Source organism: Macaca mulatta, chromosome 1 (assembly GCF_049350105.2).
Source record: "Macaca mulatta isolate MMU2019108-1 chromosome 1, T2T-MMU8v2.0, whole genome shotgun sequence".
NCBI classification, from domain to species: domain Eukaryota; kingdom Metazoa; phylum Chordata; class Mammalia; order Primates; family Cercopithecidae; genus Macaca; species Macaca mulatta.
The window spans coordinates 7,046,218-7,065,634 of NC_133406.1; the positions used below are offsets into that span (position 1 = coordinate 7,046,218).

The following is a 19,417-nucleotide window of genomic DNA, read 5'->3' on the forward strand; positions in this document are numbered from 1 at the left end:
CCAAGATGTCCTATTATTGATTAAAGGGAAAAAAAAAAAAAGAGGCGGGCGCAGTGGCTCACATCTGTAATCCCAACACTCTGGGAGGCCAAGGTAGGCAGATCATGAGGTCAGAAGTTTGAGACCAGCATGGCCAACATGGTGAAACCTCATCTCCACTAAAAATACAAAATTAGCTGGGCTTGGTGAGGCATGCCTGTAATCCCAGTTACTCGGGAGGTTGAGGCATGAGAATCGCTTGAATCCAGGAGGTAGAAGTTGCAGTGAGCCAATATGGTGCCACGGCACTCCAGCCTGGGAGACAGAGCAAGACTTTGTCTCAAAAATAATAATAATAATAATAAAAAATAAAGTCCCTTTTTCCTAAATTAAAAAAAAAAGGCACCTTAATCAAGACAGTGTGGTATTTGTGAAGAAACAGACAAAAACATCAATGAAACAGAATAGAGAGCTCAGAAATAGATCCACATAAATAGAGTTAACTAATCTTTAACAAAGAAGCAAAGGCAGTACAGTGAAGAACAGATTGTCTTTTCAACAAATGGTACTGGAACAACTGAACACCCACATGCAAAAATCTAGACACAGACCTACATTCTTTATAAAAGTTAACTCAAAATGAATAATAGGTCTAATTGTAAAATGTAAAACCATAAAACTCCTAGAAGATAATATAGGAGAAAATCTAGATGGCCTTGGTGTTTGGTAATGACTTTTTTTTTTTTTTTTTTTGAGATGGAGTCTTGCTCTGTCGCCCAGGTTGGAGTGCGGTGGTGTCACCTCCGCTCACTGCAACCTCCGCCTCCCGGGTTCAAGTGATTCTCCTGCCTCAGCCTCCCAAGTAGCTGCGATTACAGGAACGTGCCATCATGCCCCTCTAATTCTTCTATTTTTAGTAGAGACTAAGTTTTGCCATGTTGGTCAGGCTGGTCTCGAACTCCTGATCTTGTGATCTGTCTGCCTCGGCCTTCCAAAGTCCTGCGATTACAGGCGTGAGTCACCATGCCTAGCCCTTGGTGAAGACTTGTTAGGCACAATACCAAAATCACAATTCATGAAAGAACTGATAAGCTATACTTTATCAAATGAAAAATTTTGCTTTATGACAGACACTGTCAACAGAATGAAAAGACAAGTCATAGACTAGAGAAAATATTTGCAAAAGACACATCTGATAAAGGAATGTCATTCAAAGTATAAAAAAAACTCTTAAAACTCAACAATAAGAAATCAGACAGGCGGGGCATGATGGCTCATGCCTGTAATCCCACCACTTTGGGAGGCTAAGGCAGGTGGATCACTTGAAGGCCACTAGTTTGAGACAAGCCTGGTCAACTTGGTGAAACCCCGTCTCTACTAAAAATATAAAAATTAGCCAGAGGTGGTGGCAGGTGCCTGAAATCCCAGCTACTTAGGAGGCTGAGACACGAGAATTACTTGAACCCGGGAGGTGGAGGTTGCAGTGAGCCTAGATCGCACCACCGCATTCCAGCCTGAGCAACAGAGTGAGACTGTCTGTGTCTCAAAAAAGAAGTCAGACCACCCCACTGAAAATGGTGTTAAGTTACTTTTCAGAAAAAAGAAACTTGCAGAAGACCTTAATAAACACCTCACCAAAGAAGATATACAGGGAGCAGAAAGCATCTGAAAAGATACCCCATATCATGTGTCGTCAGGGAAATGCAATTGAAAACAGCAATGAACTACCACTACACATCTGTGACATTGACCAAAATCTGGAACACTGGCAACACCAAAGACCGAGCAGAATGTGGAACAGCAGGAACTCTCTCATTCATTGTTAGTGGGAATGCAAAATGGTTCAGCTACTTTAGAAGACAGTTTGGCTGTTTCTTAGAAAACTAAATATATTCTTACCATAGGATCCAACAATTGCACTCTTTGGAGTTTACCCAAAGGAGTTGAAAACTTATGTCCACACAACAACCAGCACACGGATGTTTAGAGCAGCTTTGTTTATAATTGCCAAAACTTGGAAACAACCAAGATGTTTTTCAGTAAGTGAATGAAAAATAAGCAGTGGTACAGTCAGTACTAAAAATAAATGAGTTATACAACCGTGAAAGACTTTTTTTTTTTTTTTTTTTTTTGAGGTGGAGTCTCTCTGTGTCACCCAGGCTGGAGTGCCTTGGCACCATTTTGGCTCACTGCAACCTCCACCTCCTGGATTCAAGTGATTCCTACACCTCAGCCTTCAGAGTAACTGGGATCACAGGCGCCTGCCACCACACCCAGCTAATTTTTTTTTTTTTTTTGTATTTTTAATAGAGACGGGGTTTCACCATGTTGGCCAGGCTGGTCTTGAACTTCTGACTTCAAAAGATCCGCCCCCCCCTCAGCCTCCGAAAGTGTTGAGATTACAAACGTGAGCCACCACACCCAGCCTCCATGGAGAAATTTTAAACTTACATTACAAAGTGAAATAAACCAATCTGAAAATGCGGTATACTGTATGATTGCAACTACAAGACGTTCTGCGAAGAACAAAACTATGGAAACAGTAAAAAAAAAAAATCAGTCGTTGCCATGGATTGGGGGCAGAGAAGGATGAACAGGCCAAGCACAGAGGATTTTTAGGGCATTGAAACTACTCTGTATAATACCATCATGGTGGGTACATGTCATTATACATTTGTTAAAACCCGTGGAACATATACCACCAAGAGTGAACCATATGTAAACTATGGACTTCAGATGACAACGATGTGTCCATGTAGGTTCAGGGGTTGTAGCAAATGTACTACTCTGGTGGGGCACTTTGATAATGGGGGAGATAATGCATGTGTTGGCAGGAGATATATGGGGAATCTCTGTATCGTCTGCTCAATATTGCTGTGATTCTAAATTTGTTCTAAAAAATAAAGTATATTTTACAAAGTAAAAGGCACTGTGCTAAGAGATCTTCAGATATGGTCTGGACACAAATGTGGCAGGGAACTGACAGAGACAACATCAGAAGGAGATCCTTGTTACTCAGTGTGTGGAGTGTAGACCTGGGGACTTGTTAGAAATAAAGAAACTCAGGCTTCACCCCAGGCTACTAAATTGGAAATCCGCATTTAGGCTGGGCGCGGTGGCTCACGCCTGTAATCCCAGCACTTACACAGTAAGTTCTCAACTTTGGGAGGCCGAGGTGGTCAGGAGTTCAAGACCAGCCTGGCCAACATGTCGAAATCCCATCTCTACTAAAAACACAAAAATTAGCTGGGCGTCTTGGCAGGAACCTGTAGTCCCAGCTACTCAGGAGGCTGAGGCAGGATAATCACTTGAACCTGGGAGGCAGAGGTTGCAGTGAGCTGAGATCTCACCACTGCACTCCAGCCTGGGCGACAGAGTGAGACAGTGTCTCCAAAAAAAACAAAAACAAAAAACAAAACAAAACAAAGAAAAAAAAAATCCATGTTTAAACATCCCCAGGTGTAACAAATGTTACAGATGGAGAAATAGCACCTTGAAAGAATGCTCTTTGAAATTCCCAAACGTAGGATTTTGTGTGTGTGGATGGAAAAGAAACTAGAAAAGGAGTTTGGGATTAAATCAGAAGAAAGGGTAGGGAATCTTCAACTCATTTTTCCTGCCATTCCATGATCAGATTCTAAATTATTTTCCATTTGCATGTATCAGTGGGACTCTGCCATTAGCATAAAAAATACATTTTAATAAACAGTTTCCAAGAAATTATCTCCCAGATAACCTGCTTATGATTCTCTGGAAAGCCTGATAGCAGGAGGTTCTATCTCTCCAGGATACAGATATTGATTGGACTTTCAAATGGACTTTCAAAGTCGTTCCACTAACAGGTTTCACTATATCGTTCATGGCTGAAAAACGCATTCATACCTGAAAGAACCCGCATCAAACTGTCAACATTGTGTACCTCTGAAAGCTGGGAATACAAAAGACAGAGAAGGGAAGAATATTTTTTTTTCCTATGCACCTTTGTATTATTTGGCTTATTATAACAAGTATATATGATACCCATCCCCACCACTTCCATACTCCTTAAAAAATAAAAGCCCCACACCTGTAAGGTGCTGGTTAAAGAGAAGGAAGTGGCCACTCTGCTCCTGTGGCTTTTTGCATGACATTCTCCGTCATCAGCAACCCAAATTATTATTAGCTATTCTCATGGAAGATTTTTACCTCCACTGCTTAATGGTGTGCAACAGCTGTATACTTAGAGTGACGAGAAGACAAATGAGAAAAGAAAGCCTGGTTGTCAGATATGACAAATTCCCACAAGGAATGCCTTTTCCTGTCCATCATCTATACTGGTTTGGGGTTGGCTATGCAGCATGCATGTAAGAAAGGGCGTATCTGGGGCCGGGCGCGGTGGCTCAAGCCTGTAATCCCAGCACTTTGGGAGGCCGAGATGGGCGGATCACGAGGTCAGGAGATCGAGACCATCCTGGCTAACACGGTGAAACCCCGTCTCTACTAAAAAATACAAAAAACTAGCTGGGCGTGGTGGCGGGCGCCTGTAGTCCCAGCTACAAGGGAGGCTGAGGCAGGAGAATGGCGTGAACCCGGGAGGCGGAGCTTGCAGTGAGCTGAGATCTGGCCACTGCACTCCAGCCCGGGCGACAGAGCAAGACTCCGTCTCAAAAAAAAAATAAATAAATAAATAAAAAAAAATAAAAAAAATAAAAAATAAAAAAAAAAGAAAGGGCGTATCTGCTTTGCTATACGTGTTACAGAAGGTTGAGTCTCCTAAGCATATTAATATTCAAGACTAGGGAAAAGAAGCCTAAAAATACCACTGTAACACATTTTATATCTTGCAAAGTATTTTCACACAGTTCATCTCAGTTGTTCTCATAGCAATATACAGTGTATATTTACAGGCAGATATTACTATTAGCATTAGCCTTACTGTTTTCCATATTGAGACCAAGTTAATTAAGAGGAAGAATGTGGGATTTTTTTTTTTTTTTTTTGAAACAGAGTCTCACTCTGTCATCCAGGCTGGGGTGCAGTGGTGCGATCTTGGCTCACTGCAACCTCCGCCTCCCTGGTTCAAGTAATTCTCCTGCCTCAGCCTCCCGAGCAGCTGGGACTACAGGCACGTGCCACCATGCCTGGATAATTTTTTGTATTTTTAGTAGAGACAGGGTTTCACCATCTTATCCAGGATGGTCTTGAACTCCTAACCTAGTGATCCACCTGCCTCAGCCTCCCAAAGTGCTGGGATTACAGGCAGAATGTGGGAATTTTATACCACTATTCACTCTTGAGTAAATCATATTCAAAAATATTCAGGTGTGAAAAAAAAAATCTTATAATTTATCTCACTACAAAACAATCCCATGGCATAAAGTATAGAATAATTGCTTGGCTGGACATGGTGGCTCATGCCTATAATCCCAGCACTTTGGAAGGCCAGGATGGGTGGATCACTTGAGGCCAGGAGTTTGAGACCAGCCTGAGCAACATAGGGAGATCCCATCTTAATAAACAACAACAACAACAAATTGCTACTCTCAACTAAGCACATGCATATGTCAGACAGCATATGTATTATTGCTAGTATTTACCAGCAAGGCAGACATCATTATCCCCATTTTAGAGATAAAAAAGTGAGGTTCAGAATGATTCCACGCAGTGCCCATGGTTACAATTTGCAATGCTGGATTCAAATCCAGCTTTAACTTCCAAGCCCAAGCTTTGTCCCCTAAAACGCAGCTTCCCACCATGACTCCTCTCACTACTAGGAGGATCTGGCATTGCAGGAGGAAACATCTGTCCCAAATGCTGCTGCATCCCCATCCAGGTTTCAGTGAGATTGAACTATTTCCACCTTCCAATGTCGGAAATTTCATCCTTTGAACAGAACTGTCAGATCTCTTTATCTTGTCAAGTCATAAACAGCTGATACTGAATTCCTTTCTTTCCAAACCACAAAACAGGTTCCCAAAGTGGAATTCAGATTGAATCTGGAGGTTATACTACACTGATTTTTTTTCCACTCCTAGTAACTATCCATCCCCTACTCACTGAACTCTTGCCTGCATCAATATTCATTATGTTATTTAAAGAAAAAAATATATTAGAACAGAAATAGTGTATGATGTCTTGCCTGATCACTAACAAAGATGGATGACACAAAGGCCAGTACATTAGGGCTGGCAGACGAATGTTGAAATGCACTTGGCTTCTGTACTTGGAGTCCTCCCTCTGTAGGGAAGACTAGGGTCTGTGTGCTGCATCCCGGGGGTGAGTCAGCAAAGGAAACCTGTGCTTGGTGAAATACAGATTCCGAACTCTGCTAGTATTGATCAGTGCTGTTCCTGAAAATCCATTATTTAAGAAACGGGAAGTGAGTGAAAGATCCTCCTACCAGGCTGTCCCAACTTCACCCCACCCCCAAAAAATACCTGAAAGTAGAACCTGCAGGATTGATGAGCATTTATGCATTTTCTTTATTTGTGTAGTTGTTTGTTTGTAATGGTTTGGTTTGGGCGTGTTATTTTGTTTTTGTTTTGTTTTTAAAGAAGGTATCAGACAGGCATAGTGGTTCGCACCTGGAATCCCAGCATTTTGAGAGGCTGAGGCTGGTGGATCACTTGAGGCCAGGAGTTTGAGACCAGCCTGGCCAACATAGCGAAACCGCATCTCTACTAAAAGTACAAAAATTAACCAGCTGTGGCGGCAGGTGCCTGTACTCCCAGCTACTCAGGAGACTGAGGCATGAAAATTGCTTGAACTTGGGAGGCTGAGGTTGCAGTGAGCTGAGACGGTGTCACTGCACTCCAGCTTGGGCAACAGAGCGAGACTCCGTCTCAAAATAAAATAAAAAGATAAATAAATAAATAAAAATAAAGACAAGGTCTCGCTATGTTCCCCAAGCTGAAGAGCAGTGGCTATTTCACAGTGTTTGTGAATTTTAGACAGGAAATCTAGAAAACCCAAAATGTCAACCCAAATCATTAATGAGAAGAAGCATTACCCCACTGCAGGTAAGGAGGCAAGCATCACAGTGTGGTTCTACAGGGAAGGATCCCATGAAATCATCAAAAATGAAGCAACAGTACTGGAAATACCTGGGTTTGTGAAACAGAACCCTGACACGAAACAGGCATTCTGTCACGGTGGCAAGAGGAGGGGCCGCGGATCACCACTCCGGCTGGAAGCTCCGCTGGCTGGTTTTCAGCGGGGTGCCAATGGCAAGTCAGTTCTCTCTGAGCCCCAGTCACTTCACTGCATGGCGGAAGTAAAGCCTGGGTTACCCGGCATCGAGATCTTGTGCAAATCAAATGAGATGATGCATTTGAAAATTCAAAACAAATGTTATTTATCATAAACTGAAAAAAGGCACAGGGCCAGGAGGGTAGAAAAGTCACATCGTCTGTACAGATGGCGGATGGGAATTTTGCCCATGATCACGCCTTCAGGTGACGAGGGCTAAGGTATATGTTGATGCTGCGTCCACAGCGGGGAGAGTCCAGAGTATTTAGCCTTTCTCAAAAGTGTGCTTCTAGATGACAAATGTATTATTATTATTATTATTATTATTATTTTGGGACGGAATTTCACTCTTGTCACCCAGGCTGGAGTGCGATGGCGCAATCTCAGCTCACTGCAACCTCCACCTCCCAGGTTCAAGTGATTCTCCTGCCTCAGCCTCGCAAGTAGCTGGGATTACAGGTGCACGCCATCATGCATGGCTCATTTTTTTGTATTTTTAGTAGAGACACGTTTTCACCACATTGGCCAGGCTGGTCTTGAACTCCTGACCTCAGGTAATCTGCCCGTCTTGGCCTCCCAAAGTGCTGGGATTACAGGCATGAGCCACTGAACCCAGCCAACGACAAATGTATTATATCAGCACCTGGAGCTGAAATTTCCCTTGCGGGGCAACTAACCACTTTTGTTTAGAAAAATACCCTTTTTTCCCCTTTAAAAAAAATTATTTATTTATGTTTGTAGAGATAGAGTCTCACTATGTTGCCCAGGCTGGTCTTGAACTCCTGACCACAAGGGATCCTCTGGCCTCAGCCTCCCAAAACACTGGGATTACAGGTGTGAGCCATGGTGCCCAGCCAGGAAAATACCTTAATAAGTAGCACAGAGGTAGGTGGAACCCTGATGACATGGTTCAGCAGAGGTGGAGGCAACAAAAGAGAGCCATAAACTTCTCCACGTGGGAAATAAGGAGGAATTTGTGAGTGAGAAGGAGATCTGAGAGACGAGGGCTGAAGCACACAGAAATTGGCACGGGCCATGATTTCAGAAATGACTGAAGGATTTCCAAAGAGAAATAGCTAACAGTGCGTTTTCAGTTGTTTTTGTTGCTGTAACATCAATCTCTCTGCAACCTTCAGTTGTCAGTAAATCATCTACACTCATAAATGAAGGTGCTGAGACAATCCAATTCTGTGAGCTAGAGCCTAAAGCCAGAGGTGACCTTGAGAACAAGCCCTTGGGGAATCGAAGGGAGTCTTGGAGAGCACTTTGAAAGAGGTTGCAGCAATTGGGCAAGATAAGGCGACCCCAGCTGACCCCTGAGTTATCACATGCTCCTCTCTCCAGCTCAAGTCAAAACCTGCTGTCATTATAGACAGACTTTGAAATGCACTGAACAAAATGAAGAAAATGTGTTCAAAGTGTTTTATGGACTGCATGCTCATGTGCCCCCAAATTCCTATGTTGAAACCCCAACCCCGATGGATGGTTTTAGGAAGTGGGGGCTTTGGAAGACAATCAGGGTTCGATGAGGTTATGAGTGTAGCACCCCGTTGGTTTGGAGAGATTAGAGCGCATGCCTTCTCTGTGTGCATGCACCAAGGAAGGCCAGGTGGGGGCCATAACCAGAATGAGGACTCTTGCCAGGACCCAGCCAGGCTGGCACCCTGACCTTGGTCTTCCAGCCTCTAATTTTTTTTTTAATTGAAAGCCTGGGGGAGGAGGAGGAGGAGGAGGAATGAGGAGTTGAGGAGGATATGTATATTTCTTTTTTCTTTGTTCGAGATGGAGTTTCGCTCTGTCACCCAGGCTGGAATGCAGTGGTGTGATCTTGGCTCACTGCAATGGCCGTCTCCCAGGTTCAAGCAATTCTCTCGCCTCAGCCTCCCAAGTAGCTGGGATTACAGGCAGCCACCACCATGCCTGGCTAATTTTTGTATCTTTAGTAGAGACAAGATTTCACCATGTTGGCCAGGCTGGTCTCGAACTCCTGACCTCAGGTGATCTGCCTGCCTCGGCCTCCCAAAGTGCTGGGATTATAGGTGTGAGCCACTGAGCCCGGCCCGAACCTCTAGAACTGTGAGAAATCAATGTCTGTTGTGTAAACCACCCAGTTTAAGATCTTTGTTATAGCAGCCCAGACTGACTAAGACACAGAGCCAGAAAAAAAGTGAACCCCAAACAAGAGTTTAGGACAAAGTCGCTACATACTTCACAAGGTTGGATTAGGAGCAGTGCTGCATCCTTAATGATCCTTGGCAGTTAGACTGCACCTGTTCTCCACAGTACCGTTTCACACCTCTTCTGCTCTCCTAGAATTCTAAGCCCACCTCTTCATCTCACTCACACCGAGGCCAACACCCATCAGTGTGCAGGACTCTGTCCATCCTCCTCGTGTATCTCAAATGTTTGCCCCATCTCTCCTCTGTCTTCATCCTCTTCCTCTCCACTGACTCCTCCTTTGGCATTTAAACATACACAGATTCACTTCATTTCTCAACTCCGTCTTCTGTCTATTGATTACCCTAGCGCGTCTCTTCATTTTCCAGCCAAATTTCTAAAGACACACTTCTTCACCATCCTCTAGCTTCTCGAGCCACTGTAATGTGTCTTTCCAATCTTGGCCACTCCACTGAGACTGCTGGCACCGGTTTCACGAAACACCTCCCTTTCTAAGGCTTTATCTTACTTAAATGATTGTTGGCATTGACAAAATCCACTACCGTCTCCTTTGAAACACTCTGTTCTCTTGATTTATCTTGCGCCCAATCCACTACACAGGTTCCTGGATTTCTTCCTGGCACTGTGGTTAATTCGTCTCAGGCTCCCTGCAAGCTGAACTTCCCTTCTCCTAAAGATGTTGATGTTTCTCAGGGTTCTCCTTTTGGCGCTCTCTTCCCCTCACCACTCCTCTCTCACTTTGCCCACTCTCTCTAGGCAATATTACATACTGTACTCCCCTGTGTTCAACAGTATTTCCAGACCTTCACATTCCACTTCCTTTTGAATATTTCCACTTGAATGTTCCATATTCACCTCAAACCTCCAAAAGTGAATTTCCCTCCCCACCCCTCATATCCTGCTCCTTCTCCTTGGCTCCCTTCCCCATCCCTACTTAATTGTCGACTTAGAAATGTGCATATCAGCCGCGTGCAGTGGCTCACGCCTGTAATCCCAGCACTTTGCGAGGCCAAGGCGGACGGATGGCCTGAGGTCAGGAGTTCGCGCCAGCCTGGCCAACATGGTGAAACCTCACCTCTACTAAAAATACAAAAATCAGCCGGGTGTGGTGGTGGGTGCCCGTAATCCCAGCTATTTGGAGGCTGAGGCAGGAGAATCGCTTGAGCCCTGGAGGTGGAGTTTGCAGTGAGACAAGATCTCACCATTGCACTCCAGCCTGGGCGACAGAGCGAAACTCTGTCTAGGAAAATAAAAAAAAGAGAGAGAGAGAGAGAAAAGAAATGTCCATATCTTCCTCAACCCCTCATCCCTCCTCCTCCCCCAAACTTTCAATCAATCATTAAGTTCTATTGATCCTCCTTTCTCAAATTATCTCAATCTCCTCACTTCTCTTCTTAACTACATCTACAACCATAGTGTAATTCCACCATCATCCATCACCCAAATTATTCCAATACTTTCTTAGCTGGTCCCATGCCTCTGGCCTTACACCTTCAGATTAATTCTCCAGGGCTGGGCGCGGTGGCTCATGCCTGTAATCCCAGCACTTTGGGAAGTTGAGGTGGGCGGATCACGAGTTCAGGAGATAAGACCATCCTGGCTAACACGGTGAAACCCCGCCTCTACTAAAAATACAAAAAATTAGCCAGGCGCGGTGGCGGGCGCCTGTAGTCCCAGCTACTCGGGAGGCTAAGGCAAGAGAATGGCGTGAACCCAGGGGGCAGAGCCTGCAGTGAGCTGAGATTGCGCCACTGCACTCCAGCCTGGGCGACAGAGCGAGACTCCATCTCAAAAAAAAAAAAAAAATTAATTCTCCATGCCACAGCCATCATGACCTTTTCAAAACAACTCCCTTACTTAATACCTTCAGTGGTCCCTTAAGCTGCCCAGGAATAAATATTAGACCCTAACATGTCTTCCAGGCCCATTCCAGATCTGGCCGCTGCAGCCTCTCCTGTCTGTTCCTACTCCACTTCATTCTTTTCCCATCAAATGTGTCTTACTCCTTCTTGGATCTCCATGACCAGGTTCATAGTCGGCCTGTGACTAACACTACCAGGTCTGATCATGAGACACCCTTGATTCAATCCCTTCCTGCTCAGTCAGGCAAACGGACTTTAAGTGTCTTGGTGTCCTGTGGCTGCTGTAACCCTGTACCACAAATTGAGTGGCTTAATCAACAAAAATGGATTCTCTCACAATTATGGAAGGCAGAAGTTCAAAATCAAGGTGTTGGCAGGGTAAGTTCCTGCCAGAGTCTCAAAGGGTGACTCAGCTCCATGTCCCTCTCCTAGTTTTGGGGCATCGGCAATGCTTGGTCTTCTCAGCTTGTGGACACATCACCTCCATCTCTGCTTCTGTCTTCAGACTGGCTTTCCCCCAGCTCTCTGTGCCTCCTCTCTCTTACAAGGATGCCCTCCACTGGATTTATGGCCCTTCCTAAGCCAGGATGACCTCAGCTCAGGATCCTTACTTATGATATCTGTGAAGATCTTTATTCCTGGGCAAGTTACCGAACCTAGGAAAATATAAAAAATAAAAAACATTTTAAAAATAAGGTCAGGTGTGGTAAATCATGCCTGTAATCCCAGCACTTTGGGAGGCCAAGGTGGGTGGAAGGGTTGAACCGCAGAGTTCAAGACCAGCCTGGACGACGTGGCAAAACCCCATCTCTACAAAAAATAGAAAAATCGGCTGGGCGCGGTGGCTCAAGCCTGTAATCCCAGCACTTTGGGAGGCCGAGACGGGCGGATCACGAGGTCAGGAGATCGAGACCATCCTGGCTAACACGGTGAAACCCCGTCTCTACTACAAAATACAAAAAACTAGCCGGGCAAGGTGGCGGGCGCCTGTAGTCCCAGCTACTTGGAAGGCTGAGGCAGGAGAATGGCGTAAACCCGGGAGGCGGAGCTTGCAGTGAGCTGAGATCCGGCCACTGCACTCCAGCCCGGGCGACAGAGCGAGACTCCGTCTCAAAAAAAAAAAAAAAAAAAAAGTTAGCTGGGCATGGTGGCGCATTACTGTAGTCTCAGCTACTCGGGAGGCTGATGGAAGCTGAGGTGGGAGGATCATCTGAGCCTGGGGAGGTCAAGGCTGCCATGATTGTGCCACTGCACTCCACCATGGGCAAGAGAGTGAGACTCTCTCTCAAAAACAAAAAAATTTAAAAAGAAATAAAATAAAAAATTAAAGACCCTTATTCTAAATAAGATCGCATTCTGAAGTTTGGGATGGACGTATCTTCTAGGGGTTACACCATTCAACCCACATTATGGGATGGTTTGGGGAAAATGTTTTATGTCCACTTATAGCTCCTGAATGCCTTTACTCAGTATTTCTTGATGTCTAAAATTCTTAAAAATCTTTGTTAGTTTGGCAAAAATTGTCTTAATTTTAAAACTTGCATTTGTTTTATTATTAATGAAGTTGCATATATTTTATTGCCTATTAACCATTTTATTCCATCTGTAAATTATCTTCTCATATGCTTGGCAGTTTTACGGAGTCTTAATATCTTTCTTATAAGTCAGTACAGGATCTTTATATAGTGAAGCTATTAGTATTTGTGGCAATTTTCCATAGTTTGTAGTTTACCTCCGCTTTCTATTTTGTTTCTTCTACGTAAGATCTTAGAAATTATTCATGTTGGCTGAGCACAGTGGTTCACGCCTGTAATACCAGGACTTTGGGAGCACTTTGGGAGGCTGAGGCAGGAGTATCGCTTAAGCCCAGGAGTTCAAGACTAGCCTGAGCAACAAAGTGAGACCCATCTCTATTATTAAATTAAAAAAAAGAAATTATTCAGCCAGGCCCAGTGGCTCAAGCCTGTAATCTCAGCACTTTGAGAGGCTGAGGTGGGTGGATCACCTGAGGTCAGGAGTTCAAGACAGCCTGGCCAACATGGTGAAACCCTATCTCTAATAAAAATACAAAAAGTTAGCTGGACATGGTGGTGGGCACCTGTAATCCCAGCACTTGAACCTGCGAGGAGGAGGTTACAGTGAACTGAGATCGTGCCACTGCACTCCAGCCTGGGTGACGAGCAAAACTCTGCCTCAAACAAACAAACAAACCAAAACAAAAAAAAAACAGAAAATATAGAGGGATCATGTTAATACTGGATGGTGAGCTCAGAGGTCTCCTGATAGGCAATAATCCATAAGCTAACTACTCCAAAAGCTTTATATTTGTCTGTAATATGTTTTTGGGTTAGCATATTTTAGAAAACGTAGCCAAGTGTAAATAAACAGCCAGTCCAGGCATGGTGGCTCATGCCTATAATCCTAGCACACTGGGAGGCTGAGATGGGAAGATCACTTGAGGCCAGGAGTTCGAGACCGGCCTGGTCAATGTAGCAAGACCCCATCTCTATTTTTATATTTTAAAAGTATAAATAAATAAATGGCCATAAGACTTCCATTTCTGAAGCTGACAGTGAGATGATACTCTCAAGCTTTGGAGAATTAAAAATAAAATCTTACTCTAGAAATGCAATTTATTTATTTATTATTTGAGACAGTCTTGGTCTGTCACCCAGGCTGGAATGTAGTGGTTCCATTTTAGCTCACTGCAACCTCTGCCCCCCGGTTTCAAGCGATTCTCCTCCCTCAGCCTCCTGAGTAACTAGGATTATAGGTGTGCGCCACCACGCCCAGTCAAGAAATGCAATTTATGGCAATCTTGAAGATCTTCCTATTGGTAAAAATTGTTTTACCAATCCTACCTATTCAGACCCTCAGACAGGCCACTGGGTCATTTTTATAGATCTGAAAGGACCTGGTGTTCTGTTGCTGCAATAGCCTAAAACACAGAGAACCACTGTGGTTAATAACATGATATTGAGTGGCCCTTCAGGTGAACAAAATTTAATACTGGCTTCCACACTATTGAGACATGCAGACTTGTGCATGCCCCTTAATTTCTATGAGCTTTGGTGTATTTGTTTATAAGACAGAAGTCGTAATTTTCCTCCGAGTGGTGATGTGAAGAGTAAATGAGATGATGGGTGAGGCAAAGTGGCTCACGTCTGTAATCTCAGCACTTTGGGAGGCCAAGGCGGGATGATCACTTGAGCCTAGGAGTGCAGGACCAGCTTGGGTAACATGGTGAGAGCCCGTGTCAACAAAAACAACAACAACAAGAACCTGTATCTATAAAGGTAAATGATGTTTATGACAGTGCCTACATAGATAGGCATCAAGCTCAAAAAATGTTAGTTCCTATCCCCTTCCCCTCACTGGGGCCAGATACACACGCCAACATGAAGGGTTTACAATAGATGATCCCTTCCAACTCAGAAACTTTTAACATACAACTAAAATCAGTATTGGTAAGGCTGCAGGAGAAACGTCGCAGAAGTGCATGTTGGGGCAACCTTTCTGGGCAGCTGCTGTATCAATGGGTTTAACATGCAAGTACATTTTGACCTAATGATTCAGTTCCAGGAATTTAGCTCATGGAAATTATTTGGATTGCTACTAAAAAGTCTTCAAAATGTTGATCACAGTGTTGTTTTTAATCAAGAGAATTAAAAAGCCACTCGGATCATAGAGTGGTGATTAAATAAACTGTGGAATCTCTAAGCCACCCATATAACAGATATTGTTTTAAAAAATATTATCAACATAGAAAAATCAGTCAGGCGTGATGGCTCACGCCTGTAATCCCAACACTTCGGGAGGCTGAGGCAGGAGGATTGCTTGAGCACAGGAGTTTGAAACGTGGTCTCTACAAAAAATTAGCCAGGCATAGTGTCATGGGCCGAGTAGTCCCAACTACTCAGAGAGGCTGAGGTAAGAGGATTGCCTGAGCCCAGGAGGCCAAGGCTGCCGTGATCTCTGCTCCTGCCTCTGCACTCCAGCCAGGGTGACAGAGCAAGACTTTGTCTCAAAAAAATAAAAATAAAAAATAAATAGAATTTAAAAAAAGAAAGATATTCATAGCATACTGTTTACCAGAAACTAAAAGGAAATGAAATATAATATATGCCTTGTGATCTTAGTTTTGTTACATTAAAATAAACATCTTTGTGCAGAGGCAAAAGATTATACACAAAAAACTCTAATGGTGGTTACTTCTAAATAGTAGTTTGGATATTACCTTTTTTTTTTTTGAGACAGAGTCTTGCTCTGTTGCCCAGGTTGGAGTGCAGTAATGCTATCTCAGCTCAGTGCAACCTCTGCCACCTGGGTTCAAGCAATCTCCTACCTCAGCCTCCCAAGTAGCTGGGGCTACAGGCGCAAGCCACCACACCTGGCTAATTTTTGTATTTTTAGTACAGATGGGTTTCACCATGTTGGTCAGGCTGGTCTAGAACTCCTGACCTTGTGATCTGCCTGCCTCAGCTTCCCAAAGTGCTGGGATTACAGGCGTGAGCCACTGCGCCCACCCGGGTATTATTTCTAAAAGGTTTTTACGATAGATGTATATTGCTTTTGTGAAGAAGAAAGTCACAAGATCTAATTTTAAGTCTTTGCAAAAATGAAATGAAAAATTATTTAATAGTCATTAAGTGATATGTGACGTTAGTCTAGTCTTCTCCATTAAAGTAATCATTGGTGTTCTGCAAGAACTCAAACCACTTCGGCAGAGGGTCTGATGAAACGCTGGCGAGTTCCTGTGCTTCAGAGTGGAAGAATGAATTGTGTGGGCTTTGATCTATTAGTTCTCTGTAGACAACGCTGTGTTCCCTAGGGGATGTCTGGGCCAGAGAGAAAGGGACTGTGCTTTCGGGCAAAAGCTACCACAGTAGTGACCCTGCCTGGCCCCCACAGTGGAAAAGTGCTTTCTGTAGTCTGAAATGAAAGGCGCCCTGTGCATCTCCCCTTAATGGGCTCTGAAAGCCCAGGCTTCGGGAGTTGACAGCATCCACAACACTAACCTTAATAAATGGACATAGGCAGAGAAACTTAAGCTCTCTATCAATACAGATTGTGTGGGTGTTTCGGAGGCAACACAGGTGATGCACACTCATCCCAGGGCAGCCAGCCCCTCGCAGTGCCTTGTGACATGCTGTTACCCATTTCTTTGGGGTCCCAGAGCCTTATGATGGAGCTGGTGTTAACTCCCTTCTTATTTTCACAGTTAACTCTCAAATTCCTGGATGCTCCCCAAGCTAATCGTGGAGACTACTTTAATCCAATCAGCCCTTCAAGAGCCTATCCACAAGTTATCGTTCTAGAGCCTGAGAATAAAAAGATAATAGGCTGGGCATGGTAAGGAGGAGTTAAGGCAGGAGGATGACCTGAAGTCAGGAGTTCGAGACCAGCCTGGCCAACATGGAGAAACCCCATCCCATGGTGAAACCTCGTCCTACTAAAAATACAAAAAATTAGCCAGGCATGGTGGTGGACACCTAGTAATCCCAGCTACTTGGGAGGCTGAGACAGGAGAATTGCTTGAACCCAGGAGGCAGAGGTTGTGGTGAGCCAAGATTGTGCCACTGCACTCCAGCCTGGGCGACAGAGCAAGACTCCGTCTCAAAAAAAAAAAAAAAAAAAAATGGAGACTGACAAAGGTGAAGTTACCGCTCAAGGTTATGCAGGTAAGAGGTGGAGGAGGTCGTGTTGATAGTCAGGCTTATCTGACTTCTGCGTGTGACGTGGGAGAGGCAGCAAGGCAGCCTGCCAGAGAACTGCAAAGACAGGGCTCCCCAAGACTTGAAGGAGCTTTGAGGAGTCCACTGCACTAAGAAATGAGGGGAAAAGGAGTTAAAGTAAATAAGCTACATATATTTCCTATTTTATTTTTCATTATAGTCGGGTGCAGTGGCTCACACCTGTAATCCAACACTTTGGGAGGCCAAGATGAGAGGATCACTCGGGGCCAGGAGTTCGAGACCAGCCAGTCAACATAGCAAGACCCCCATCTCCACAAAAAGAAAAAAAATTTTTTTTTTTTTTTTTTTGAGACGGAGTCTCGCTCTGTCACCCAGGCTGGAGTGCAGTGGCGTGATCTCGGCTCACTGCAAGCTCCGCTTCCCAGGGGAGCATGCCATTCTCCTGCCTCAGCCTCCCGAGTAGCTGGGACTACAGGTGCCCGCCACCACGCCCGGCTAATTTTTTGTATTTTTAGTAGAGACAGGGTTTCACTGTGTTAGCCAGGATGGTCTCGATCTCCTGACCTTGTGATCCGCCCGCCTCGGTCTCCCAAAGTGCTGGGATTACAGGCGTGAGCCACTGCATCTGGCCTAAAAAGAAAATCTTTTTAAAAATTAACTGATCGTGGCCGGGCGTGGTGACTCACATCTGTAATCCCAGCACTTGGGATGGCCGAGGCGGACAGATCATCTGAGGTCGGGAGTTCAAGACCAACCTGGCCAACATGGAGAAACCCCTTCTCTACTAAAAGTACAAAATTAGCTGGGCTGGTGGCGCATGCCTGTAATCCCAGCTACTTGGGAGGCTGAGGCAGGAGAATTGCTTGAACCCGGGAGGCAGAGGTTGCGGTGAGCTGAGATCAAGCCATTGCACTGCAGACTGGGCAACAAGAGCAAAACTCTGTATCCAAAAAAAAAAAATAGCTAAACAGTGATGGTGAGTGTCTGTAGTCCCGATACTCAGGAACCTGGGGCAGAAGATTGCTTGAGCCCAAAAGTTTAAAGTTGCAGTGAGCTTTGATTATACCACTGCACTCCAGCCTGGGCAATAGAGCAAGACCCTGTTTCAAAAAAACGAAAAGAAAATGTTATCTGTCTTTGGCAGCACATATACTGAAATTGGAACAATACAGAGAAGACTGGTATGGCCCCACACAAGGATGACATGCCAATTCATGAAGTGTCATTCCTCAAAGAGCTAAAAGCAGAACTACCATCGACCCAGCAATCCCATTACTGGGTATATACCCAGAGCAACGTAAGTCATTCTCCCATAAAGACACATGCATGCGAATGTTCACTGCAGCACTGTTCACAACAGCAAAGACACGGAATCAATGTAAATCAATGGCAGATGGATACAGAAAATGTGGTGGCTGGGTCCGGTGGCTCACGTCTGTAATTCCAGCACTTTAGGAGGCTGAGGCGGGCAGATCACCTGAGGTCGGGAGTTTGAGACCAGCCTGACCAACATGGAGAAACCCTGTCTCTATTAGCTGGGCGTGGTGGTGCATGCCTGTAATCCCAGCTACTCGAGAGGCTGTGGTAGAAGAATCAATTGAACCCGGGAGGCGGAGGTTGCAGTGAGCTGAGATCATGCCACTGCACTCCAGCCTGGGCAACAAGAGTGAAACTCCATCAAGAAAGAGAAGAGGAGAGGAGAGGAGAGGAGAGGAGAGGAGAGGAGAGGAGAGGAGAGAAGAGAAGAGAAGGGGTACAGATACACCATGGAATACTAGGCAGCCATAGAAAAGAACAAGATCATGTCTTTTGTGGAAACGTGGATGGAGCTGGTGGTGGCTATTATCCTCAGTAAACTAGCAGAGAAACAGAAAACCAAATACTACGTGTTCTCGCTTATAAGTGGAGACTAAATGATAAGAACTTACGAACAAACACAAAGAAGGAAACAATAGACACGGGGGTCTACTTGCAAGTAGAGAGTGGGAGGAGAGAGAGGAGCAGAAAAGATGACTATTGCGTACTGGGTTAATCCCTGGATGATGAAAGAGCCTGTAGAACAATGTCCATGACACGTGTTTACCTATGTAACAAACCTTCACATGCACCCCCAAACCTAAAAGTTAAAAAGAAATGTAAAAACACATGATGTGCCAAAAATAGAATGGCCAAAAAAAAAAAAAGAAAATACTATCACAATCACCATGTATCTCTCACTGGCCAACCCTGTATTTCGCATTTATCTGAGCAAAGTGCTAGAGGGTGGAGATACAGTGGTGAGAAAAAAAATGAAATTAATTGTAACAGTTAGTTACAAGAACTTAAAATCTTGTGTTTAACTTAGGTAGCTATGGTAGGCAGAATGATGGCCCCCAAAGATGTTCACATCCAAATCCCCAAAACTTGTCAATATGTTACATTATGTGGTAAGGGGGAACTGGGATTCTAGATGGAATTAGGAATGCTCATCCGGCC

General features: G+C 44.5%; 1 non-coding gene across 1 annotated transcript; it reads left to right on the forward strand.

Moving 5' to 3' along the window:
• The first annotated feature begins 18,073 nt into the window (after positions 1-18,073).
• On the forward strand, positions 18,074-18,176 carry LOC114674950 (U6 spliceosomal RNA). Its single transcript, XR_003726044.2, has one exon. It is a non-coding gene; the product is annotated as a U6 spliceosomal RNA (small nuclear RNA).
• The last annotated feature ends 1,241 nt before the right edge of the window (positions 18,177-19,417 follow it).